General features: G+C 39.4%; 1 long non-coding RNA gene across 1 annotated transcript in view; it reads right to left on the minus strand.

Moving 5' to 3' along the window:
- Nucleotides 1-7,066, minus strand: part of LOC309477040 — a 271,762-nt gene extending 264,696 nt beyond the window's left edge. The window contains exon 1 of the long non-coding RNA XR_014198491.1: nt 5,871-7,066. This is a non-coding gene — a long non-coding RNA (uncharacterized lncRNA). The remainder of the gene's footprint in view (nt 1-5,870) is intronic.
- Between the last annotated feature and the right edge of the window lie 20,102 nt (nt 7,067-27,168).

Consider the following 27,168-nt stretch of genomic DNA (forward strand, 5'->3'; position numbering starts at 1 on the left):
GCAGCAGCATGCAGACATGGGCGAGACAGCTCGCGCGCCCATTGGCTGCTCTGCGGCAACTGCACCAGCCTATCGATAGAGGCTTTTTCAAGACGCCCCTTTCCCCCCCAACCCGCAAAGCTCGCCGGTGCGCCCGCTTGCCTTGCCTGCTTGGAGGATGATACCTGCTCTCCCTCTGTTCGAGCCGCGCAAACCGCGCCGTTCACAGGGGATGTCAGGAGCGGACGGTCACGGGGCTAGCTTTCTCTCTCCCTCTGTTCGAGCCGCGCAAAATGCGCCGTTCACAGGGGAGGCTGGAAGCGGACGGTCGGGGTTAGATTTTCTTTACGTACAAGAAAGCTACCCTGCCTCTGCGCCCCATTCACGCGTCAATCACCAGCGAAAGGAGAAAATAGTGTTTTAGTCCGAGCTGGACTGACCTCAATATTCTCACACATTTCTCAGTTCCCTGATCAGGCGACTGGAAATATAAATATTGCAGCGCCGGCAAGCAAACGCCGAAGAAAACGTGTTGACGCTCTTATATGCTCGTGCATCTGAAAGCCTTTGTGTTCCCCGCTGTGGCTCAGTGGCGGAATTTTTGGTTTTTCACACGAGAGACCGGGGTTCGAATCTCGGTCTAACGGCAGATTAATTATGCCTCCAATGCTTCGCTCTGTCAGTTCCCTGAAAGGCGACTGCAGATGTGCATTTTGCAGCCAACGAGCGCGTTGTACAACCCGCTCGCCTGCACCCAAACACCGTTTCTATGGTTCCCGTGCGTCACTGGCGAAAGGAGAAAAGAGTGTTAATGTCCCGCTGCGGCCGGGCCGAATTCTATTTCTCATTCCCCTCTGAAGTTCAGGCGACTGGAAATGTCATACTGCAGTGAGCGAGCCTGTTGTAATGCACGCACGCCTGCAAACGAACGCCAGCATGTTGACGCTCTCTGTTTCTATGGCAACTTCTCGCTCGTTCAGTTCCAGAAAATGCGACTGTTCCAGTGTATCCTGCAGTAAACAAGTCGGCGACACAGCCCGCTTGCCTGCACACAAACGCCGCTTTACGGCTACCCAGATAAATCCCATAGAGTGTATTTTCTGGTGTTCCGGCCACGGCCAATGGTGTTATGAGTGTAGACAAAATGCCCACTGCCTCCCCAGTGCTCATTCCTACACAGAAACACAGGTTTCTCTGATAATACTTGTGCTATATAAAGTGGCCCAGTGGCAGATTCTCAGGTTTTCACGCGGGAGATCCATGTTCGAGCCTGGGTCTAACGGCAAAAAAAAAAATTTTTTTTTTTTTTCTTTTTTTTTTTTCTTTTTTTGCCGTCAATGCTCGCTCTGTCAGTTCCCTGAAAAGGCGACTGCAGATGTGTATTTTTGCAGCCAACGAGCGCGTTGTACAACCCGCTCGCCTGCACCCAAGCACCGTTTCTATGGTTTCCGTGCGTCACTACCTCCATTCTCACACATTTCTCTGGAAATGTCAATATTGCAGTGGACGAGTCTATTGTAATACACGCACACCTGCAAACAAGCGCCAGCATGTTGACGCTCTCTGTTTCTATGGCAACTTCTCGCTCGTTCAGTTCCAGTAAATGCGACTGTTCCAGTGTATTCTGCAGTAAACAAGTCGGCGACACAGCCCACTTGCCTGCACACAAACGCCGCTTTACGGCTACCCAGATAAATCCCATAGAGTGTATTTTCTGGTGTTCCGGCCACGGCCGATGGTGTTATGAGTGTAGACAAAATGTCCACTGCCCAGTGCTCATTCCTACACAGAAACACAGCCCGTCGCACAGGGCTCGCGCACATGAAATCGACCCAGATCGATTGCGCATTAAATGTGGTAAATGTGCCCACTGCCCAGTGCCCACAAACACTACGTTCTGCATGTCTCAAGGTTTCTGTAAAACGAAACCAACATGCATTTTTGCTCTGCTCAGGCAGACAATACTCTCAGTGTTGTAAATGTGCCCGCTATCCCACGCCCACATTCACACATAGACATGACAGGTCTTACGGGACTCGCCCAGCCCTCCCCCTCTCGGTTGACCACCGCAGAGGAGTCGAGCGCGGGCAATCTGCCCGCTGTTATCAGCGCGCCCCCTGCCTCAAATGTCATAAGCGCGACGCTTATGTTGCAGCACACTGAAGCCCCTCTGTTGCTGAGCGACCAGAGCGCGCTTCGCATTCAACCCCTAGCCATTCGTGCAAACGCATGGGCAAGGCTACCCGGGGTTTCGAAGTGGGTGCTAGACATTATAGAAAGAGGCTATTCGCTACAGTTCGGTCGACGCCCGCAACGCAAAGCGGCGCGAATCGATACTACGGTGAAAAAGGAAGTAGCACACCTACTTCGGGCCGAAATAGCGAAGTTACTGAGCAAAGGGGCTATAGAACCCCTATCACAAGCTCAGAGCAAAGGGGGCATGTACAGCAGATATTTTCTGGTACCCCCAACAAAAAAAAAAAAAAAAAGACGGGGGTCTCAGACCCATTTTAGATCTAAGACGACTAAACAAAGCACTTCTGAAACGACGGTTCAGAAGGCTCACGACCAAGAAAATCCTCTCGCAAATTTGCCAAGGGGACTGGTTCATGTCGATAGATCTGAAAGACGCTTATTTTCAAATACAAATAGCGTCACGTCACAGGCGATTTTTGAGATTCGCCTTCGAGGGCCAGGCATATCAGTACACAGTCCTGCCATTCGGCCTATCCCTGGCACCTCGCGTATTCACGATGTGCATGGATGCAGCGCTCGCACCCCTCAGGCTCCGAGGCATACGAGTGCTGAATTATTTGGACGATTGGCTGGTTCTAGCTCGATCACAGTCGGAGCTCATAGAACACAGGACCATATTACTCGATCACCTCGAGAATTTAGGTCTCACAGTCAATTGGGAAAAGAGTTCACTGTCTCCCAGTCAGAAAATATCTTTTCTGGGCACAGATCTGGACTCGCTGTCTATGACAGCACAGCTGTCGCCGCAGCGCAGACTAAGTATTCAGCGCATGACAGAGATTTTTCGCCACGGCGCTTTAGCCCCGCTCAAAAAGTTTCAAAGGATGCTGGGTCTCATGGCTTCAGCATCCTCAGTGCTTCAGCTGGGTCTGCTTCGCATGCGCCCGCTGCAGTATTGGTTGAAAGCGCGCGCCGCGCAGAGCTTGGACCTCCGGTCTCGCGCGCCTCAAGGTCGATCAGAAATGCGTCGCAGCTCTGAAACCTTGGACAGTGACCGACTGGTACCAGTCAGGTGTAAGCCTGGGGACTTCCTCGAGTGTGAAGGTGGTGTCTACGGACGCCTCAACCTCGGGATGGGGAGCGCTGCTCGAGGGCAGACCGTTATTCGGCCAGTGGTCGGAACGGGAAAAGCTTCTGCATATAAACTGCCTGGAAATGATGGCAGTCGACAACGCGCTGAGGCGCTTTTGTCCCCAGATAAAAAGACACCACGTCTTGGTCCGTTCGGACAACATGTCAGTGGTGGCTTATATAAATCACCAAGGAGGTATCAGATACAGAATCCTTCACAGGCTGACGGAACGCCTCCTGGTCTGGGCTCAGCACAGTCTGCGCTCGCTCAGGGCAGCGCATGTGCCCGGCCATCTGAATGTGGGACCAGACAGACTGTCCAGAAACAATCTGCCGACAGGAGAATGGTCTTTACATCCACAGACAGTCAAAATGCTATGGCGGACATTTGGCAGAGCGGAAATAGACCTATTTGCGTCTCAAGAGAACGCTCATTGTCAGGAATTCTTCTCCAAGAGCAGGGATGCGCTGGCTCACGTCTGGCCCCACTGCCCGCTCTATGCGTTTCCCCCTGTCACGCTCCCACCCCAGGTGTTAGAGCGAATCATGGAGAGCGGATGCCCAGTGCTACTCGTCGCCCCATTTTGGACAAACCAAGTCTGGTTTCCAGTCCTGATGCAGCTGACGAGTACCGCCCCGTGGCCGATACCGGTGAGGAGGGATCTCCTCTCGCAGGCGAACGGCTCGATCTGGCATCCTCGCCCGGAGCTTTGGTCCCTACATGCGTGGGCCATCAACGGGTACCCGTTAACCTCCCAGCGGGAGTGTTAAACACGATCACGCAGGCTAGAGCTCCATCTACGAGGCGGCTCTATTCCCTCAAATGGTCTGTGTTCACTAGCTGGTGTACAGCGAGTGGCACTTCACCCTCACGCTGTGGGGTGCCAGAGGTTCTCTCCTTTTTACAAGAGCTTCTGGATAAGGGAAGAACCCCATTCACGCTCAAAGTTTATGTGGCGGCCATAGCAGCGTTCGCTGAACCACCGCTTGGCCAGTCATTAGGAAGGAACGATCTGGTCATTCGCTTCCTTAGAGGAGCTAAGAGGCTGAACCCTCTCAGACCACCCTCAGTTCCCGTTTGGGACCTTTCCACGGTTCTGGAAGCCATGAAAGGTGCCCCATTCGAGCCAATACAGTCAATAGACCTGAAACTCTTGTCTTTCAAAACAGTGTTTCTTCTGGCTCTCGCTTCAGTGAAGCGCATAGGGGATTTGCAAGCGCTCTCAGTGAGCGCGACGTGTATGGAGTTTGGGCCGAATGACTCGAGAGACATACTCAAACCAAAGCACGGATATGTTCCTAAATCCCTCAATACACCGTTTAGGGCACAGGTGATCTCCCTGTCGGCCCTGCCGGTATCTGAAGAGGAAGGGGACGCAGGCTTCCTTTGCCCGGTCAGGGCGTTAAGGGCCTATGTGTCTCGCTCATCTGTTTTCAGACAGACAGAGCAGCTCTTTGTTTTGTTCAGCGGACGTTCTAAGGGACTAGCTGCGTCAAAACAGAGTCTATCCAGATGGATAGTTGATGCTATAGCGCTAGCTTACACATCCAGGGGCCTGCAATGCCCGATAGGTGTCAAAGCGCACTCCACAAGAGGCATGGCCTCGTCGTGGGCTTGGTCCAGTGGGATTGCCTTGCAAGATATCTGTATGGCGGCAGGCTGGGCCTCCCCGTCTACATTTATAAGGTTTTATAACCTCGAGGTTCCCGCTTTGCAAGCTAGGTTGCTCTCGGTTTAATTTTTCAGTATTCCCCGCCCGATGCTGTCGGCTCGGGATGCTGAAACTGCTAGAGCGTTGATCACGGATCGTCTGTATACTCCTGTGGGCAGTGCGTAAGTCCCCCATATTTACCAGTCCAGGCCGAGTTCGCCCTGGCTGTGTGGAACACTTGATATAACATGCTCTTATCAGAGCTCCATATTACAGGAATGATGCTATTCTAGCCCCTCTTCCCGGATTCTCTGTGAGTCCCTTGTGATTAGGCACTGTATGAGCCCCGGGCACCTGCCCTTGGGACTATAGTGTTATGTCTCAAGCACGCACGGCGTTTTACATTGTGTTCCCCTAGCGTAAGATATCTTACGCAAGTACGAGAGACCTCTCGTAAGAGAACGTACTCGGTTACTAACGTAACCTCGGTTCTCTCTAGAAGAGGGAACGAGTACTTGCGTATCTTGCCGTGCATGCGTCATGTTCTGATTCGCTTCAGCGATGAAAAAACTGACCAAACCAGCCTCTCTGGGCCGTATTTATAGCCCTGGCCCCACCTGATTTCGGCGGGACATGACGTAATGGGCGCGAAGCGCCCTCATTGGTTCTGACGTCATGAGGAGCCTCTATCGATAGGCTGGTGCAGTTGCCGCAGAGCAGCCAATGGGCGCGCGAGCTGTCTCGCCCATGTCTGCATGCTGCTGCAATGCGTTTTACATTATTGCAAAATTAAGGATAATTTTTGGCTTCAATATCTCGAGGAAAAGAGGTTTTCCCCTAGCGTAAGATATCTTACGCAAGTACTCGTTCCCTCTTCTAGAGAGAACCGAGGTTACGTTAGTAACCGAGTACGTTACTCGCGCTTCCGACCGGTCGCCATGGGAACGCGTTAACAACACGTAAGCACATGTAGGAACGTGTTACATATGATTTTATTTAAATGATCATTACATTTTTTTGGGCTCATTGTTTATAAGTTGCAGACATGAAAATCAAAGAACCTTAATTACAAAATAAGATATATTCAGCTGATCTTAAATGTAATATTAGAACTATTATACATATGTTTTTAATAAACCTTTCCACTTTAACATTTATGATGATTATTTGTAAAAGATTATGATAATTTAGTAAGTGTTGAGATCTCTAAGTTCTTGAAACAAAAAATCATGCTTGATTAGATTTACTTTTTATTGGGCCTACTTTATTTGTTTGATATTATGTATAAAAAATAATGCATGTTTTTAATCTATAGGACAGTTTTCCTGAATTGCTAAAATACATTTCTTGGAACCATCACCTACTTTCTCAAAAATTTAAATACAAAACCAAATCTTCAAACTACATTCAGAGACCATCTGATGCTTTTCAAAATAAAGAAATTTACTCAAAACCATTTTATCTGTGCTCAAAATCAAACAATGCTTTCAGATCATACACAGCTCAATATCATAAACACTGCAGAGCATTCATTAGATCATTCAGTCCAAATATATCAATCTAATATGAAAACCTTCTGGATCAAAAAGTAAAAAATAAAATAATCGACTTTTGAGTGTTTTTATGGACAGTGGGAACTTTGTACATTGGGCAATAAAATTAACAATAAAAACTAGTTAAAATGATTATATGGTCAAGACTATTGAATGTCTATAGCTTATAGGCAGTATTTCTGCTCTTTGAAAGTAAAACACATAGCCGCACAAGCACAGAATTCAGGAAAGTTGTTTTTGGGGTACAATATTTATATGTATTGCCTATCATGTCCATTTATAGCCTTTACACATCAGCTTGTATACTTGTATGGTTAAAAAGCTGCAAATTCGAAGACGCTGACGTCACGTCAGGTCGTCACGTGGGTCACCCGTTTGAAAGTTCAAGACGTTCGGATAGACGTTCGGATAGACGTTCTATCGGTCGGTCGGTCGTTCGGATGTTTGATTTTGGCACGGAGTACCCGCCATATAGTCATGTCTGTAACGATCAACAGCTACATGTTATTGACGTGTCTACGTGACGTGACATTTGCGTGTACGTCTCCATATAAAACAAATGGAGATAACGTGTGTTATCTGTCGTGCTTGTCAGTCTCGTCACCGAATGATACATTCCGAGCGCCATAGAGTGTACGTACGCGAGAGAGACCGAGTGTGTCCGAGCATTAGTTTAGTAGGCTAATTGGTACAAAGTAATATATAATTATTATATAACTTAGATTATAACATAAATTATAAAATAAATTATTATTTAACTAATTATATAATAAAGCCACAATTGCCAAAGTAAGAATGTTTTTATTCCTGGCTTTTTTGGAGTAAAACAGTGATTCCACTGTTACCACTTTATCTGTGTGTAATGTTGTAGTAGCTCAAATTGAATTGAGTTACAACACTCGAATTGCAACACTTGCTACAACCTGTCAAACCTAAGCCTATTTCCAATACTTTTTAACCTAAATTAATTTGTTAAAGGTGCATTGCGCAAGTCTCTGAGTTTTTGCAGAACTATGCCCCCTCTGGCGGCAAGCGAAACTGCAGCCAGAAGTGTGCACGCTCACGGACAAAAGTTTTCTTTTTTTTTTATCTTACGTGGAGTTTGCGTTGGTGTTTGAAATGAACTACAAGCCGGTTTCTTAGAATCCATCTTCTACGGAGAATGGCGGCGAATACAAACCTGCCAGACAGCCAGGTGAGCGTGCCGTGAACGCGCATGACGTCACGCCCAGTCTAAAATTCCGGCCCGAATCCCTCTTATTTATTTTACTTTACAGGATTATAGAGACAATCTCAGTGATCAGAGAAGGGCTCATTCAGCCCATCAGGCAATTGTTTAAGCATGTATGGGTTAGAAAACGGGTATTTTTAACATGAAAAGTTGCTTAATGCACCTTTAAAGACTACTTTTTTTCTTTTTTTTTTTACTAAAATTTACTAAAACTTGACTAAAACCTTATTTGTGTTTTCGTTGACTAAAACTTGACTAAAACTATCTAGTTTATAAGTGACTAAAATGTGACTAAAACTAAAAAGCATTTTCGTCCAAAAGACTAAGACTAAGACTAAAACTAAAAGGGCTGCCAAAAACAACACTGCTGGAATCGTAGTGGGAAAGCCTGAATCTCTGGTTTAGCAGCTGTTCCTGAGCTAAGTTAAGGGCAGAGGTACGGATAACTTTAACCCCTGTTGTGGGGCATGTTGTCACACTATGAGCCTCATGTTTATTGATATTGATTGATGAATGATATCTAAAAAACATCTTTCTCAACATATTTGTGTTTAATATGTATTACGGGCTATTTAATGGCTTTACAGTGAAGATTAACCCTTTCACGCATAGTGGTCACTACAGTGGACAGCTATTAAAAAAGCATTTTCTTGAATTTGCACGGGTTTTTATGGCAAAGTTGCACATCAATCTCTTCATTGGACCCTGGTGCATCATCCTATAAATTGCAATCAAGTGGCAAGCCTTTGTGTTTCGATTTTTTCCCCCTCCAAACCAAGATGGCCAAGGGTCAGTCAGACATGCCAAGTTGCTCCAGAATATCCACCCATTCCTTCTATCCTAGGAGACTCTTGTAGGTAAAAAAAATATTGCAGCATAAAGCAATATCTAATGAGTCATATCACAGTAAAATTTTCCAAGTTTTGATTTTAGATTGAGAGAAAACTCTGATTAATCACATGTCCACTGTAGTGGACGTCATGCATGCAATGGCTATATTTCAGATACAATTCATAATTATAATGTGAATATTGTTTTTGAAATTTAAAACTTAAAAACTTAATATGCATTGACTTTTTCTACTGTAAATAAATGTATTTGTATTATTAGAATGTAATTTTCATTGACATCGAAAAAAGTCATGTGATTACATAATGTATGACACTTGTAATGCATTACTTTACTTGTTAGATCAAAAAGTAATCTGATTTTATAATGCATGTTATTGTAATGCATTTTTTACTCATAACATCAAAAAGTAATCTGATTACATAATGCATGTTACTTGTAATGCGTTTCCTTTCTCATAACATCAAAAAGTAATCTGATTATGTAATGTGCGTTATTGTAATGTGTTTTTTTACTCATAACATCAAAAAGTAATCTGATTACGTAATGCATGTTACTTGTAATGCGTTTCTTTACTCGTTACATCAAAAAGTAATCTGATTAGGTAATGCATATTACTTGTAGTTAATTACTTGTTAGATCAAAAAGTAATCTGATTAGGTAATGCATGTTACTTGTAACACATTACTTTACTTGTAACATCAAAAAAGTAATCTGAATGCGTTATGTTACTTGTAATGCGTTACCCCCAACACTGATCATTTCAGATGAGATTGAAAAAACGTATCGCTAGGTTTTCTCAGAGGAGGGCTATGATAGAAATGTGCATGTCCATCTTGAACATAATCAGAATTATCAGCTAATAAGGGTAAATCTCCATACTCTGGTGCACTGGAGGGAGCATCTGAGTGGTTTCCACAGTTGTACCTTGACAGGCTGTAGAAAATTCTGATGGAATCACGTCCTCATGTTCTGATATCAAAGATACGCAAAGTGCAACTTGTATGAAGTTGTATGAAGCCATTGCAATATTTTGCATTTATATTTTTTGTATATATTTTATAGTTTTCACATTATTTGATATAATTGCATTGATTAGTTTGTTAAATTCACATACTTTATCTGTTTGATTATTGTCTTATATTTAATACAGTATATCTTCAGTTTAAACCAACCGCATGCTGTCCACTCAAGTGGACATCTGAAGATCTCTTTGAAAAATTTGTAAAAAAATAAAATAAAAATCAATTCTTGTTTTTCATGCCCTAAGAGCAATAAAAACACATAGGAAAAAAATCCTGACTGAGGGTATCATAATTCATGCATAAACAATTACGAAACAAAACAGCAAAAATGAAACATGATTTATGTATTTTATGAGTTATGGTGTGTATGAGATGCAGATATATTTATTTATTTTTTAAATGTGGTAGTGTAATGATTTATGATTGTATTTTGAGCCCAAGACAAATTTCCCTTTAACTTTAACCTTTTTTAATTTTGATAGAAATCACATAAATCTCTCCTCTATATTATTCTGTAATCTCTGATATGATGTTGGCAGTAACTGAACTGAAGCCAGGCACTAGTGCTTAAAAGTATTGAAATAAATATAAATGGTTGTCGTTCTCTTTGTTTGTAAAGGGATATTTGACCCAAAAATTATCATTCTGTCATCATACTCGCCCTCATGTTCAAAACCTGTGTGATTGTATCTCTTCAGTGAAGCATAAAAGATGAAGATTCTTCTTTTGTGGACAGCAGAACACATGCACACAGGGGATGTTTGGCAGAGCATTTGTCAGATTACAATCACATACTTGAGTTTGTGGTCGTGTTCTGAGTCAGACTCTCTCAAGTCAAGTCAAGTATATTTGTATAGCGCTTTTCACAATACAGATTGTATCAAAGCAGCTTCACAGTATTCAATTAAAGTAATACAACAAAGTTTCTTTCAAGAGGAATTTATTGATTGATAAAAATAAATTAAATATCCCCAAAATATCCCCAACTGAGCAAGCCAAAGGCAACAGTGGCAAGGAACCGAAAAACTCCATCAAGTGACCTAATGGTGTCCTAAAACTCCATCAAGTGACCTAATGGTGTCCTAAAACTCCATCAGGTGACCTAATGGAGAAAAAAAAAACCTTGGGAGAACCCAGGCTCAGTCGGGGGCCAGTTCTCCTCTGGCATTTATGAGCTAGAGGCCGGATTGTAGTTTGAACTGTAAGATTATATGAATGCCTGGCTGAAGAGATGCGACTTTAATCTAGTTTTAAACTGGGAGAGCGAGTCTGAGCAACGAACAGTATCAGGAAGACTATTCCAGAGTTTTGGAGCCAAATGTGAAAATGCTCTCCCTCCTTTGGTGGTTCTGGATATCCTAGGTATGACCAAAAGCCTTGAATTTAGTGATCTTAAAGAGCGCGATGGATTATAGGGCGATAGAAGATCCGTTAAATAGACTGGAGCTAAGCCGTTTAGGGCTTTATAAGTCAGTGGCAATACCTTGTAATTAATACGGAACTTTATAGGTAACCAATGCAGTGATGATAAAATCGGTGTTATATGATCATATTTTCTTGATCTCGTAAGAACTCTAGCGGCGGCATTTTGGACTAACTGTAGCTTTTTTATTGAGGATGCAGGACAACCAGCTAATAAAGCATTACAGTAATCCAGTCTCGAGGTCATGAATGCATGAACTAACTTTTCTGCATCAGAAACTGATAGCATATTACGTAGCTTAGCAATGTTTCTAAGGTGGAAAAAGGCTGTTTTTGTAACATATGAAATATGATTTTCAAAAGACAGGTTGCAATCGAGTATAACACCCAGGTCTTTTACTGTAGAGGATAAAGTAACAGGACATCCTATGATGTTAAAGTTGTATTGTGCGAGGTTTTGTGGGCGGTTTTTTGATCCGATAAGTATTACCTCTGTCTTGTCTGGATTTCTCTCACTCTTAGACCACAACTGAATGATATGAAACTGGAGAACATCAAAGGTGTCGCTGCAACTGACAGGAACAAATCAAACTCTACTGAGTAACACTTCATCTGCATTGCCGACATTATACTAACTATAAGTAACTTTGCATCTACATGTCAACTAGCAGTCATTAGAGTATCAGTAGTTAATTAGCATAATTAATACAACAAAAGCAATTACATACAGTCACACAAACAACATTAAATCCTGTAATTCCCTGTAATCAGATCTAAAAGACATGCTAAAACATACGCCTTCAGACTAGACTTCAATCCTCAAAGCCTTTAACTCTGTAAACATTGTGTGCTTTTGGCTTTGCAGTTGTTCATTGTGCATTAACACATGTTAAATACGTTTAATTTTTAAAATGTATTAGTAAATGTTGAAATTAGCATTTACTAATATTAATAAATGATGTAGAAGTAACTTCAGTGTAAGTTCATGTTGACTAATGTAGTGAACAAATGTTATCAAATGAGACTTTATTGTAAAGTGTAGAAGATGTAGAACTTTCAATCCAACAAAACACTCAGTTTAACACTCAGAGTAAATACTACAGTTAAACACTGCAGATGCTTCACATCCAGTCACAGTGAAAATAATCTGATGTTATAGTCATATGTGTCACACAAACATCAGCTTGTGATGATAAATGATGTCTGTGTGACACAGTCTTGACTTAAGGAATCTCGGGAATCTCATGAATGTAAAACAGGAAGGAGTGAAATGGGTGAGTCACCAGCAGGAGTGGCGTTTGTAAGTGTATAAAGTCTCAGTTCTGCTCCTCAGACTCTCAGTGAACACTGGAGCTTCTCTCTGTCCAGATCATCACAAGGTAATTAAACACTTTCATCTTTAAACATTTTGTGAGAGTATTTTTAGATATTAATTATGAACAGAGATGTTAGTGTACAAAGTGGTGAAACTGAAAGATAAATATGTATTAAAAAATCACTAACAAATGTGAAATTTCACTTTAACTATATATTATTTCTGTGTTTTTTTCCAACAGATTTATGCAGAATCTGAACACAAGAGAAATGAATGCATGACAGGAATATATCTGGACCATCACAAACTACAGAAGAAGGACTTTATCTTTATATATTCAGTGTGATTTAATAAACTCTGGATTATTCTATATCTCTCTTCTTCTCACAGGCGAGAAACATGTTTCATATTTCATTTCTCATCTTTACTGAGGAGCTTTATCTTCATATGGATGACTGGATTATTTGCTATTTTATCACAAATGTTTTAAATTCTATATTTTAAGTGCATGTTCTCTGTTAGATGATCTGAGTCTATATCATCAGTTCAGTCACTGTATTATAATTATGATGATAACGGGTTGTTTTCTTCATTTACAGTCTCTGTTGATCCAGTCGGAGCTGTAAAGTGTCGTTCTGATGAATCAAATATGATCAAACATGAGGTGAGAAGAGAAAGATGTTTATTATCAGGACTCACACATAAACTCACATTGATATATTTGTCATTTGTCATCATCATTGATTATTCTGAATATTGTAGAGTTAATCTGAGATGCTGTAATAACACTGAGCTCATGCAGATGTTGATCAGGAGTTGATCTGATGTCTCGTGATATGATGTTATATCGCTTTAATGAAACTCTGTCTGTGTGATTGAACAGATTCAAATGAAGAGGAGAAAGAAAATCAGCAGAAATCACAGATCAGCAGAAAACAAGAAGACTGAGAGAAAAATGGAGGACAGAAATGAGACACAAACCAGTGAATCACCAGAGAAAAGAGGAGAGAGAGATGTGACAGTATGAAGGACCTAAAGCCACACTGTGAGTGTTTGATCATTATTGAACTTTAATTCTTCATCATATTTTAGTTTTACTGTCAGATTTACTGTTGTTTTCTCTCCTGTTATAAAGTGTCACATTCAGACAAATTCATCAGACTGACTTTCTGCTGTTATGAAACATTTACAGATTGTGTTTAATTGACAGAAAAGTTATTAATTAAGAACATATTAAATGTATAAATTCAAAGCAATATGATGATAATCTGATATATATTTGTGATTTCTAGTGTCCTGTGATCCAGACGAGCCTGTAATGTTTGATTCTGATGTCAAAACTGAGAGATTCTCATCAAACCCTTCATCATCATCACTGATCTTCATCTTCATCGGTCTGTTCACTCGTGTCTTCTGGAATCTTCTACACACTCTTCTGAACACAAACACACTCATCAAGATCTTCTTTCTCAGTCTGAACTCTCATTGTTCTCCATCAGTAATCTATAGTATTGATCTACTGTAAATATCACACACACACACACACACACACACACACACACACACACACACACACACACACACTCACACTCTTCAGGACTCAAACTGGGACATTCTGACTGAGGAAACAGTGTTACTCTCAGACTCCCGCTAGTTTTCATGTATATAATCATAAATCATTTATTTATACAATATTTTTATATATTGTACATATTTTTTATAATAGCTACAAGCAAGTCATATTCACCTCATATTAAAGTCAACATTATATTTGATAGTGTTTGGATGTTGTCTTTAATGCATATTGTAAGAGTTCTGATGCTGGACTGACTCGAGCCAATCACCTGAGCTGGAAATGTCACATGACTGACTCTAGAGCTGCAGGGAAATGACATCATGTCATCACTGCTTTGGATGATGAATCAACACATCATCATCTATATACTGTAATCTGTACAATACTGTATAACACTGTAAGATAATATACTGTAATCATCTTTAATGTGTTCATTGTTTCTGCCTAAATGAATATGTGCTGTTAACCACTGTAACTGCATGATTGTATTATCTGTATATTTCTGATGTATGGACGTTACTTTGTCACAGTATGTATAAGCACTATACAAATAATGATGGTGGACAACCAGAATAAGACTTTTACCGTATTGGGATGTGTATTTGCTGCCCTTTACCGCTGAGTGGCGCTGTAATCACAGACTTTGAAAAGTGTCCGTTTATTCTCTTTATGACGTAATCTGCCGCGGCAGTAATCTGAGCTGAGGTCACAGATAAATTCAAGATAAATATTGTGGTTAAACGAATTCAAATTCATTAAATTTAAACAAAGTAGACACACGTTAACATTGTGTGCCCAGTTTTTCTATAATTTAGAAAGGCTATGTCAATAGGTTACTTGTCATTTACTTCGTGTTATTTTACTGTGTTTGTAGATTTATTAACTGAAACATAACAGTGAAATAAATTAAAATAATTTACCGTAAAATTAAAACATTTTCAGGACTTGCAGTTACTAACCGATGTTAGTCGGTTTAAGCATTCTTTGTTATATTCAGAATTAAATAGGCTTACATGTTGTTATGATTATCAATTGAATTCTTTAATAAATAATCAACCACAATGCCTATTACTGCCGCAGCAAAAATAAACCAGTCGAATTTCAAAGTCGTTCGCGAAATGACTAGGCTATACCGGGTGGCGCAAGTGACAGGGCAAAACAGCAGCAACTGCGGCATTTTAAAAGGTAAGTTTCCTATCTGTTTATTTAAAAAATAAAATAAAAATAAAACATGGCGCAAGATCTTGTACAAAAAAAAAAACTTTTTTCATTATTTGAACAAAAATGAGACTGATTGAATATGTAAAAATATAAACAAACAAAGCAGAGAATAAAACAGACTTTTAGGGAAAAAATATAGGCCTATTATGCTACAACAGAATTGGTTAACATTAACGAAAGCAAAATATGTAAAAATACATTTCAAACAAAATAAAACAAAACAAATTCGTGGCCGAGTGGTAGCCTATAGGCTATAACTTACGTTTCAATAATTCAGATGACACGGGTTCAAATCCCGAACAAACATGGGCTACTTTTTTATTATAAATGCAGAGAGATTTGATAGTTCTAAAATGTTGCTACACCATATTGTTTTTTTCTCCTATAGCCTATATTAAATATTTTATATTTATAAAATAAAATTACCATTCATTTCCATTTTACATTAGGGACAATTTTTATCCAACAGAATGGCTGAATTTACATCTGCATAATAATAATAATAATAAATAAACACAAAAAACAGCACAAGGTCTTGTAAAAACACTTTTTTTATTTTATCGACACATAATTTCGTTAGCTACAAAAATAGTAGCTACAATATAATTTGTTAATTTTGACACAAGCAAAATGTAAATATGTTAAAAAAAATTTAAACATAAAATTTTTTTTTTTTTTTTTTTTTTAAAGAATTCTAACTTTAAAATGGAGATGACTACCATATCTAATATTGTAGACGTCGGTGAGCAATAGTATTCCTCGGGGAGCGTAGAAATTCGTTCACCCTGTCCTTGATCCGCTTGCCGTCACAGCTAGCCATGCGGGGGAATCTCTGGGCAACTGAATTAGTTATAAAGTGCCTTACGTTCACAGGCAGTCCACGTTTGCCTCTCGAACCATCCCAGTTTGTTGTGGATGCCCACTCTTTACTACACGATTTAAACACAATGCGTGCAATCACACACACTTAGAACACACATTTTACGCCATTGAATGTCACACAATAGGAAAGAAGACTTTGGAGCGCTGCTGATGACGCGGTGAAGTGATCGCTCGAGTGATCAAGTAATCCGGTCCGACTCACAACCGACCCTACTAACATTAATATTAACGTAGCCTACATATTTCCAAAGTCTTCTTTCCTATTGTGTGACATTCAATGGCGTAAAATGGCGTACCTTGCCCGCAGATCACCAGATCTCAACCCGATCGAACTGGTTTGGCACGCACTAAAAGAGTTCGTCAGACGTGAGGCTAAGCCATGGAACAAAGACGAGCTTCTTCAGGCCATAGTGACTTTCTGGAGAGATCGCCTGACAAAAACAGCGTGCAATAACTACATCGATCACCTTCAGAAGGTTTTGCCGGCGGTGGTACAGCGCAACGGGGGTTCTACTGGAATGTAGAAATGTAAAATAGGCCTATTGAATTGTTTTCAATATTTTTCTATTGAAATGTTTTGTATTTTTATATTTCATTCATTAAAGAAACCTATGCTGACCACAACAACGCGGGACTACTGTATTTCATTCTTAAATATCATACGCAAAATCCAAATGCTGCTTACTGGCATATGTTAGCTAATAGCAAGTCAATGTTTGAATTAATTTACAATAATTTAGTTTCATTTATTTCATTGTTAATGTTTGAGTTAAAAAATCCTCTACAAATTAAATTAACACAAAGTCGGCTATAAGAGTCCTTAGGCTACGTAAAAAAGCAAAGGGCTTACAGTCTTAACATTTAGGCTACTTTGCTTAAATTCGATACATTTATTTTCAGTAGGGCCTAATACATTTGTAGGGATGTAATTTCAGTATGCTTTACCAACGCACAACTTGTGCTTGCTGCGAACGCAAGTTATTTACGGTGTCTCAACTGTACACAGTCTACCCTACAGTGTGAATTCGTTACAAGGTTTCATTTAATTAAATTAATGTGCAGCAATTTGTACAAATAGAGTCTATAGGCCTACTATACTGTTGTAGACATTAAATAATCTCATTTAGTATCATATTTGTTAAAATATTATAATGTTATTTTTTTCCATCTATGTTGAATATGAAAAGTGAACAGCACGAGTAAGATAGGATGCATTATATCGAGAGATGGATATGGAGTGGGTCAGACATGATTTTGACCACTTCATTAAGTTTTGTTTAGTAGAAAACCTTTCTTTAAAGTGAATTTCGTTTTCTATAAATTGTATCTTAATTTTAATCAATTTTTCATCCACCAATTGCCTGGATTGAATAAGTAAGAGAAGCAAATCTAACAGACACTAATCATGGAGGCGCCCGCGCGGTCACTTGCATTGCACGTCAGCTGGAGCGCATCTCATCCTCCTAACTTAACGAAACTCAGCGTATGCCTCACACAGACATGATAAATACATCAAATACACAAAGCTTGAAATGTCTTCAAACGAAATAATTCAAAACGAAAAGAAAAAGGCTACTCTCTGATTATGTCTTTATGTGCGTTTCTCTCTAGGTGCGTTCACTACAAATATGGCGATCGTCAACTTCATCTTTGCAGTCGACACTGTCAGAAAACACTAGTTTATTGATAAAAATCAATGCACGCATCACTGGATTTACAAATACACATCTTGCTTGTTGCACGCACACATATTATGTCGAAAAAACTAAATATTATGTTGAAATAAACATCTTTTAGAATATTTGATTAAATGCTGATTGTTGCGCTTGCTCAATTTAATAAAATTAAAACTTTAATTGTGATAATTAAAATAATTGAAAATTAAATATTTAGTGGCCAAGTTTTGCTAATTTATTATATAGGCTATTATATGCCTATTGCCTATATTAAGTAGGTCATATTAAGACAAGGCATATATTAAGTTATTTTAGCTGTTATGAGAAAAAAAAATCTAACGAAATCTAAAATCTAAATCTAAAAAAAAAATCTAACGCCAATTCAACATGCCAGAATAAAACCTGATTTTTGAACAATGCGTAACGCCACTCGGCCTGGTGTGCCAAAACACTACATGTTTAATTCAAAACAATCTCAGAACGTATTGTGACATTTTTTTTAAAGCAGTAGCTTAGCCTATACATTAAGGGCATTGAAACCAGGATCTTAACTAAAACGCGTTCCGCGTAATCTCTCAAAAATTATGCCACACTACTCCATGTATTTTTTTTTTAAGGACTGCTTTTGAAATCACTATAAATTACTATGCAATTGTATCGCTCACGAGAGCTCTTCATTTATCTAATTCCTCAATAGAATAGTAAAAATATTCAGCGTCATTGCTCCTAATATCGTCTCTATTTTTAACTTTTGATTCTATTTTTTCAGTTCTAAAATTGATTCTATCTTTGGTTATATTCTGTTGTAGCCTAATAGGCCTATTTATATATATGAAAAATATGCCTATTAGGCTTAGGGTTTTATATTTAACCCACTTACATTTTAAAATACGGCAATTGCTGCTGTTTTGCACAATGTCCCTTTGCGCCACCTGGCGGTCATTTCGGGAACGACTTTGAAATGCGGCTGGTTCGCGGCGGCTGGCGCGGCGGTAATAGGCATTCTGGTTGTCCACCATCTGTACTTATAAGAACATTTCGTTGTTTGGGATTTATGTAAATGTGAGTGATCTATATTGAAAAAAGTGTTTACTGCTGAATATTTCTGCATCTGCTCTGAGAAATAAATAAATCACACACAGCAAAACGAGATCAGACTGAAAGTGAAATGGATTTTGTTTCAAGGATTAATCCAACCCGATCTCACGGGAAAACGTACAAATTCTACGAGGTGGCTAATTCGTACGAATTCATACGACCTCACTTTTTGCAAAATCGTACATATTTTACGAATTGCCCAATTCGTATGAATTCATACGAATGGCCTATCCCTGACCCCGCCCCTAAACCTACCCATCACGTGGGTTTAGACAAATCGTACAAATTCGTACGAGTGAGGTCGTACGAATTCGTACGATTTAGCCATCTTTTTATCATTCGTACGAATTCGTACGAATTGGTCGTGAGATAGTGTTGCATTAATCAGCGTTAAAGAAAGAGCACTAAACTACGCTATCTAGAGGAACATCTATCTAATGCCTTTAGAATGAGGACCAATGCAACTAAGATCAGCACAGAGAGAGCTGAAACTGAAGCTCAATACAGCTAAAGATCAATACAGGGAATCCATAGAAAAGGACTTTTGTGCCAATAATACTATAAAACTGTGGGCCACCATGAAATCCATTACAAATATGACTTCCACCAGGAAACCACTGCACACAATAGACGGAAAAACTATGGCAAATGATTTGAATAACTTTTTCATTGGGTTTGATTTAGATGATTTCTCCTGGAATTAACACCAGAACAATGGATGATGGTGTTCCACAGATAGATGTTAGTCCCAGGGAAGTGACAAGACTTATTAAAGGAACAAACACTAATAAGGGAACAGGCCCTGATGGGTCTCGGCTTTCCTTTTGAAGACGTGCAGAGGAACTTACACTAGCCGGGGTCCCTGTCTTTCAAATGTCTTTCAAACTCACTTACAGTTTTCAGTTCTCAATCTCTCTGGAAAATGAGAATCATTTCTCCTGTATTCGAAGATGTATTCTTTGTTGACCACTAAACTTTGTACCATCAAGAAACATCTGTGCAATAAAGAAAAGCTAGTAAAAGTTTATTCAACGATATTTTATTTATGCGTCACAAGTGCATAAAGTCCCTGTCTTAGTCTCTCAGCGGTTTGATTATTGGATTGAGTAGCCGCTATAATAATCATGAGTAATACTGTTATGAATGTTGATGAACACAGAGCTCAGATCAGTTCAGATGTTTCAATCAGAGAACTGAACTAGATTCAGTATTGAATATGAATCTTTGTGCATGAAATAATATTAGTGTGAATAACTTTTAAAAAAGGTGGACAATGCTGAATAAAATAAATGTAATATTTACGGTAAGTTACAAGCTCTCATTGGAGGGAATTTCAGGGTCAAATGAAGCCTTAATATCTGTGTTTATTTAATTTGACCTAAAATAAAGATGAATATTTCAGTGTAAAATGTCAGTGAACTTACTATTTCCTCTGTATAACCGGGATGATTGTATACAGTCCCAATAGTACATATTATTTGTTTTATATGGTTTGGAATTTGTCAAATATGCTTGAAAAAAAGTGATCAGATTTAGAATATTAACTTGTCTAATAATTATTAATGTGCTGTATGTTTCTAAAAAAAAAAAAAAAAAAATCCAGCTTAAGTAAGTTCCGTGATGATTCATTTTTGTTGTAAAAAAAAGTGTGCAGTGTGAAGAAACTTGTGCCTTCATCAGCAAACCACAAACCACTACACTTGCAGCTTGAACACAGCAGATCAACAGGAAAACATCATGTCACATGTGTTAATGAATGGGTAAACCAGTACTGCAAACCTCAAGAACCTTAACTTACTTTATCCCACTCACACATCACATGTAGCCTACATGAGCAAAATAAGACTTAACAACCTTACAGTAAATTGTTACCCATTTTTCTTATTAAAAAATGTATTAAAAGATGTAAAAATGCAATCATATATGAAAATTTCAATCTAAGAACATTTTCTGTCTGTGAACTTGATCAAGGAGAAGAAATTGGAGAAAATATTCCATATTACAAAAATAAAAAAGCGCAAATATTACAAAATATAACAATCAAATATGACATAAATCACTGTTTTTCCTAAAGTAACACTGTCCAACAGCAACACTCGCAGGTAAAGTTACAGCGGGAGTCTTGCCTCCTCTGAGCTCATTGGTTGTAGGGTAATTGAGAATGAATATATCAGATATATGTACAATATAGGCTGTGTGTGTACAATAATAATTATCGGGGAAAATAACAGCCTATAGGCTATGTCCAGAAATTTAGTAGGCCTACGTACATTGGGTTTAATTTGTCGTTTAATGACATAAATATATATTGTTAGTGCCTGAAATTTTGACGTGGGTAAATCCATCCGCATAGTTTGCTTGTGTTCAATGGTTTAGTGGTAGAACTGTTGCCAAGCGTGTCAGAGGTTCTGGGATTTTATCTGCACTCGTTTTTTGTTGTTGTTTTTTTTTATTTGTTTTTTTATCAAAACCGAATATGTTCATCAGCGGTTATATATTAAGCAGGGGCACGTTTGTCTGTATTTTGGTTTTGTGATTTCACCGAAACGAACAGAGAGTCTCCGCAACGGCGTTAAGCGATAGATTGAAGCGCGCGTCCGTGTGAAGACTGTGCACGAGCCACAAGACAACACTGTGGGTGCTTCTCATTTCTTATTTGTGCATCCTCGTTTCCTTTCCTCGCGTCTCAGCTCCACTCCTGTAGGATGCGAGGGAAGGCTGTAAGGAAAGAAAATGAGGACGGAGGGATCGAATGAAAGCTATTTTATACATTGGATTACTTGATCACTCGAGCGTCACTTCACCGCGTCATCAGCAGCGCTCAGAGGATCTGCCTTTATGTTGTTGAAGTTTATTTAAGAAATTCATAATAAATAATAATAAAGCAAGATACCCTGTTGAAATATGTGAGATGTGTGGTTTATATAAACTGCAAAGATAAAGTATAAATTAAAATGATTGTGACCGATGTGAAGGGGGAGGAGAATTTATACGTGCGTCACATTTTAGTCGATAAAACTCTTCCGCATACACAGGTGTATCCCCGCTCATAACTCCTCAGGAAGCCTCCTCACTCCTCAATCCTCGATCCTCGACTCCTAGCGGTGCAGTTAGAGAATTGAGATGTCCTTCAAGATGGCTGAGCTCGATCGGTTTCCGGGTCATTGGATGGAGGACAGAGGAGCGAGGAGATGAGGGGGGATATTGAGAAGCATCCCGAATCCGCGCCACTGATAGCGGTAACGAGCACTAGCTTGATTTAAAAAAAACAACACAATACAGCACTAGATCGCCTATTAGGCTATTTAACAAACGAATATAATGAATGCTCTGCTAGTAAACTGGAGATGCTTTATTTAGTCGTATTAGGTGCCGCGAGATGTTTCAAATGTGATCAAATGGTTGACATCCACCCGCAAATTACATCTATGGTTAAACTCAGCTGTCGTTTTCTAATAAGCCATAAAGGACTTGATGAGCTGTAGATCAGGTGTGTTAAAGCAACACTAAGGAACATTTTTTATCTTAAAATAATGTTTCCAAAATGGTATCAGTGGTTCATCAAGTCGTAACAGGGTGAACGGCTGGATTCGCTTTGCAGCCCTATATCTGCTATAACCGCACTATGCAAGTTTGCCGAACCGGGTCGCGTTTCTGTAGTTCGAATGAGACATAAGCAAACTACAAATTTGACTTGCTTTACGTCAAGCGTTACAATAGTCATTATTTAGTTTTCTTCGTTTCTGATGTCGCAATACATCATACTTTCGTGAAATCATGCAACATACTCTACCTGTCTGTGGACATTGTTCATTCCAAAGCCGGTGCTGGATAAACAGTGAGTGTGCGTGCGACAGTAGACTGCAGGCGGCGGAATTATTTACGACAGCGGTAATGGACAATTCCGCTTCCAACCTGTAGGGGGGCCGAAGAGGAAAAGTTCCTTAGTGTTGCTTTAAGATTGAAGGAGTTTTGCGTAAAAAATAATGGACATGCATTATTGATGTCAATTTATTTTTAATCAGATCTGATTGCTACACATTTTAATTTCTTTTTTATTTGGAGTTGATAACTTAAATGTATGTTCTTGACATGATAATGATCTGAACTATGAAATCATATTGAATAAAATGACTAAATGACTTTATCCATAATATCTTAAAACAGGAGAAATAAATCAATATTTACTGTAGATCAGTTAGTCATGATACACACAACTACAAACACACTAAAGATGAACAACTGAGTAAATACAAAGCACAGAATAAAATAAACAACAAAATACTAAATACAAACACAGCACAGAAATAATACTGTAAATATACTGTAAGATTTACATTTATTAATTTAGCAGATGCTTTTATCCACTTACAAGAATATCACAAATAATTTGCCACACAGCCACAATATGTATAGTATATAGCAGGGTTTCTCAAACTCGGTCCTGGAGGGCCACTGTCCTGCACAGTTTAGCTCCAACCCTGATCAAACACACCTAGCTGTGAGTTTCTAGTGATCCTGAAGACATTGATTAGCTTGCTCAGGTGTGTTTGATCAGGGTTGGAGCTAAACTCTGCAGGACAGTGGCCCTCCAGGACCGAGTTTGAGAAACCCTGGTATATAGTAACAGGTTTATTAACGCTATTAGGAGACCAGCATTTGTCATCTGCATTGACGATATGGAGAAGGTTGTTCATGTGTCATCCCGTTTGGATTATTGTAATGTGTTGTATCTGGGTGTGAGTCAGGCTTCTCTCTCCCATTCAGAACTTGTTCATAGCTCAGCTGCCAGACTTTTAACGGGAAAGAAGAGAGCATATTACTCCTGTGTTAATCAAACTACATCGGTTACACGATACAGAGTTCAATACAAAGCGTTGTTGTATGTTTTTAAGTCTCTGCACTGCCTATTACCAGAGTATGTTACTGATTTAATCAGTCTCTGTCGATCCAGTAGATCTCTGCGCTCAAATGATCAATTGCTCCTCATGGTTCCACGATCCCGTTTATAATGTTAAGGTGATCGGGCGTTCTCTGCGTCGGCTCCTGGCTCTGGATGACCTTCCTCTGTCTGTACAATCTTCTCCTTCAATGGGTGTTTTTCAGAGTGCGCTTAAAACATGTTTGTTTTCTATAGCATTTGAAAATGCTTTGTAAGTTGTGCATGTCATATGTTTGCATTGTTTTAATGCTTTTGTTTTTATTTTCTCTTTTATATTTTCTGTACAGCACTTTGGTTCCACTTGTGGTGTTGAAAGTGCTCTATAAATTAAGTTGAGTTGAGTTAAGTTGCATTTGTAACATCACAACTTTGCAAGGATGTGATGATCTCAGCAGAGATGGGTAGAAACTAATTTCACTGACAGTGAGATTCAGGAAATTCGGTTATAAAACAGGAAGTGAAGTATTGTTTTGTGTTGTGAATGACTGACTGCTTCAGATCCACAAGAGGAGGAGTCTAACTGTCATACATTCATGAAATACATACTGTATAAAAGCTGAACGTCTGATCTGTCTGATCTCTCAGCGCTGCGCTGGATGTCTCCTCTCTTCTGCTCATCACAAGGTGACTAAAACACTTTATCTTTAATTGTTCTCTGAAGAGATTTCTAATAATTATTTAAATCCAGACATGTCTCTATTATAGTGAAACTGAAATGTAAACCTGTATTTCTCAACAATCATTAATTGACTTTAAACTTCACTCTGAACTGAACCACTGTATTATTTTGCACAGATATTACCAAAGTCAAAATATATGAGAAATTACAGCATGGAGAACATGTGTTGAGCTTCACAAACTACAAAATAATTACACGTGACAACAGAGAAAGAGAACAAAAAGGACAAAAAGTTACGATCTAATGAACCAAACATGCCGAGTCTAGTCAGACAAAACAGCATTTATGATGTTTAATATCAAACACTGTATGTAGGGTGTCTCTCCCATTCACTTTCAATGGCCGGCCATTGTGACCATTTTTGACCATGTCAACTCTCAGATAAATGAGGCCTACGATTAATCAGATGCAAATAGAAATATAAAACCAGTCCTAATTAAAAGAAAACAAGTTGACGAAAAGATTGAATACAATATTGGGTGATAATATACCATTACAAGTGATTTGTAAGCTATTTTTTGTAGGCCGGTCATTTTTGACCGGGAACATCAAAAGTGTTCTAGGGTTTTGAACACAACCTGAGGGTCAAGATCTCTACTCTACTATACAGAATGAAAAGGAAAGAAACATTAAACACAGGATGGATGACTCTTCCTCAAACACACATTGACCCCAGAACACATTTTCCCAGGCGCTCCTGTCAAACTAGGACACTTCAAAAACTGTGACTCATATTTAGTCCCGCCAAACAGTGTATAGAGGGTTTTCACCGACGTCACGTTCTGGGCGGTAACCCGGATGCGCGGCCATTATGAAGGCACTCGGATGTAAACAACAGCATGGATTGCACTGTTTATGTAGCCTACTACTGAACACATTTTTACAAACAAAAAACAAACAAAAAAAACACGTGAAAGCTGCAAAATCATATACAGAAGGACTTAGTACGACAAACTAAAGTTAATATGTGGTAAAGATTGAACGAGCTAGCTTCTCTAGTCCTCACTGCAATTCTTCCTTCTATTTCTAGTCCCGACATTGGCTACGTTCAGATTGTCAGTCCAAAAAAAAGCACATGAAATCCGTTTCAAGCTACATCCATATGTGGTTTAAAATCCTATTCAAATCACATATCAGGAAATTCGCTTCAGTCTGAACGCTCTGATCGGATTTCGTGTGGTTTATGTGACTTTCTCACGCCACGTAAAATGTAAACGTCAGACGTTGTTATAGAGAACATGCTCAAAGTCGCTGCCGACACAAGGCTGTGTTGTTGCAAAGTGCCGGACGAGCAGAACATTATTATTTTTGAATCTGCCGCAGACAAGAGCGTGGAAACCAGCCTCCTACAGTTCTGCAGCTTCAGACGCAGTAGTCCAGCGCGGCGGACACACATCTCCATGTTGTACAATTTATATGACAACATCTCTATTGCAAATGCAAACCCCTCCATCAACGCAACATCATTGTCGTATTGTCAAAGAGCTGCGTGGACACATCGGATCTGAACAGTTGCGATACACAGTGTGGACATCATTTTAGATCAGATTCCAATCGGATAATCGGATTTGGACTGACAGTGTGAATGTAGCCATAGTGAACTACTTTACATCAACATTTTAGCCATATCAACGCTTCATTTACACATGTGGCTGATGAGCTGATGCTGTGCCTCTCTCAACCACAAACGCCTTCTTTCATTACTTTTTTGCGCTCTTCTCTTTAACTTTCGCCAGTCTATAGAACTCGAAATGTTTTTTCCCGGTGTGACCGATTAGTACTGACCAAAACTCGACCATTTTCAGCAGCAATAATCAGCCAAATGTGCGAGTCCGTTCAGTTCAGTGGCATTGTTTACGTTCAGTGCCTCCAAAATGGCCGACTTCCGGATTGATGACGTGTAGTGAAAACCCTCTATAGATCATTCATAAACTCATAATGCGCATGCTCATGCCTCAAGCCTTGTTTATACTTTCGGCCGGCTCCTAACGGAAGAGGTATGGAGCGTTTTCATGACATCACCATCACCATCGGCAGTGACTCTAAAGAGTAAACAGAACAAAAAGAAAGAGTAAAGAGTAAAACCGACCTTTAGTCTGAGAGAAGCGTCAGCTATACTGTATAGCCAGGCGGTGGAGTCGGGTTATGAGCTACACTAAACGTGACTCCGCTGTTGACTTTTCACTTTCTTTATTTCTTTGTGAGAGAGCTCGAGAACAGATTAATATTGATCGTTTTTCTTTATATTTTGTTTAATAGTTTAAATGACAGTAGATGGAAACTAGGAGTAAACACATGAAGAGAGAGAGAGAGATGAAGACACAAACCACTGAAAACATGAAGCTTGTGAAGATTGTCAGATGGAGCAGCTTTAATGATATAAGACCGTTGTGTGAGTAAAACAATCACTCATAATTCAATCAGTAAATGTTTGAGGGAATCATCTGTGTTTCTGAACTATATATGCCATTGAATGTGTCCATATTTGTGTTAATTCTGCAAATGGAAGTTGCTCTGATTAATATTGTGATGAATGATTTCATATGTGATCTCCTATATGATAATTCCTCAACTTTCATTAAACCGACTTGTAATGGTTGATATGATAAACCAGTGGCGAGGACACATAATGGCCAGAGAAACTGCCAGAATATAAAACTAATGCTCTGAATATAAAACAAAACTGCAAAATAATCATGTTTAGATTCAAGATGAATGGCGTGCTCAATTCCTTTTGAGTT

This window comes from Leuciscus leuciscus (genome assembly GCF_965113295.1).
Source record: "Leuciscus leuciscus genome assembly, chromosome: 16".
Taxonomy (NCBI): Eukaryota; Metazoa; Chordata; class Actinopteri; order Cypriniformes; family Leuciscidae; genus Leuciscus; species Leuciscus leuciscus.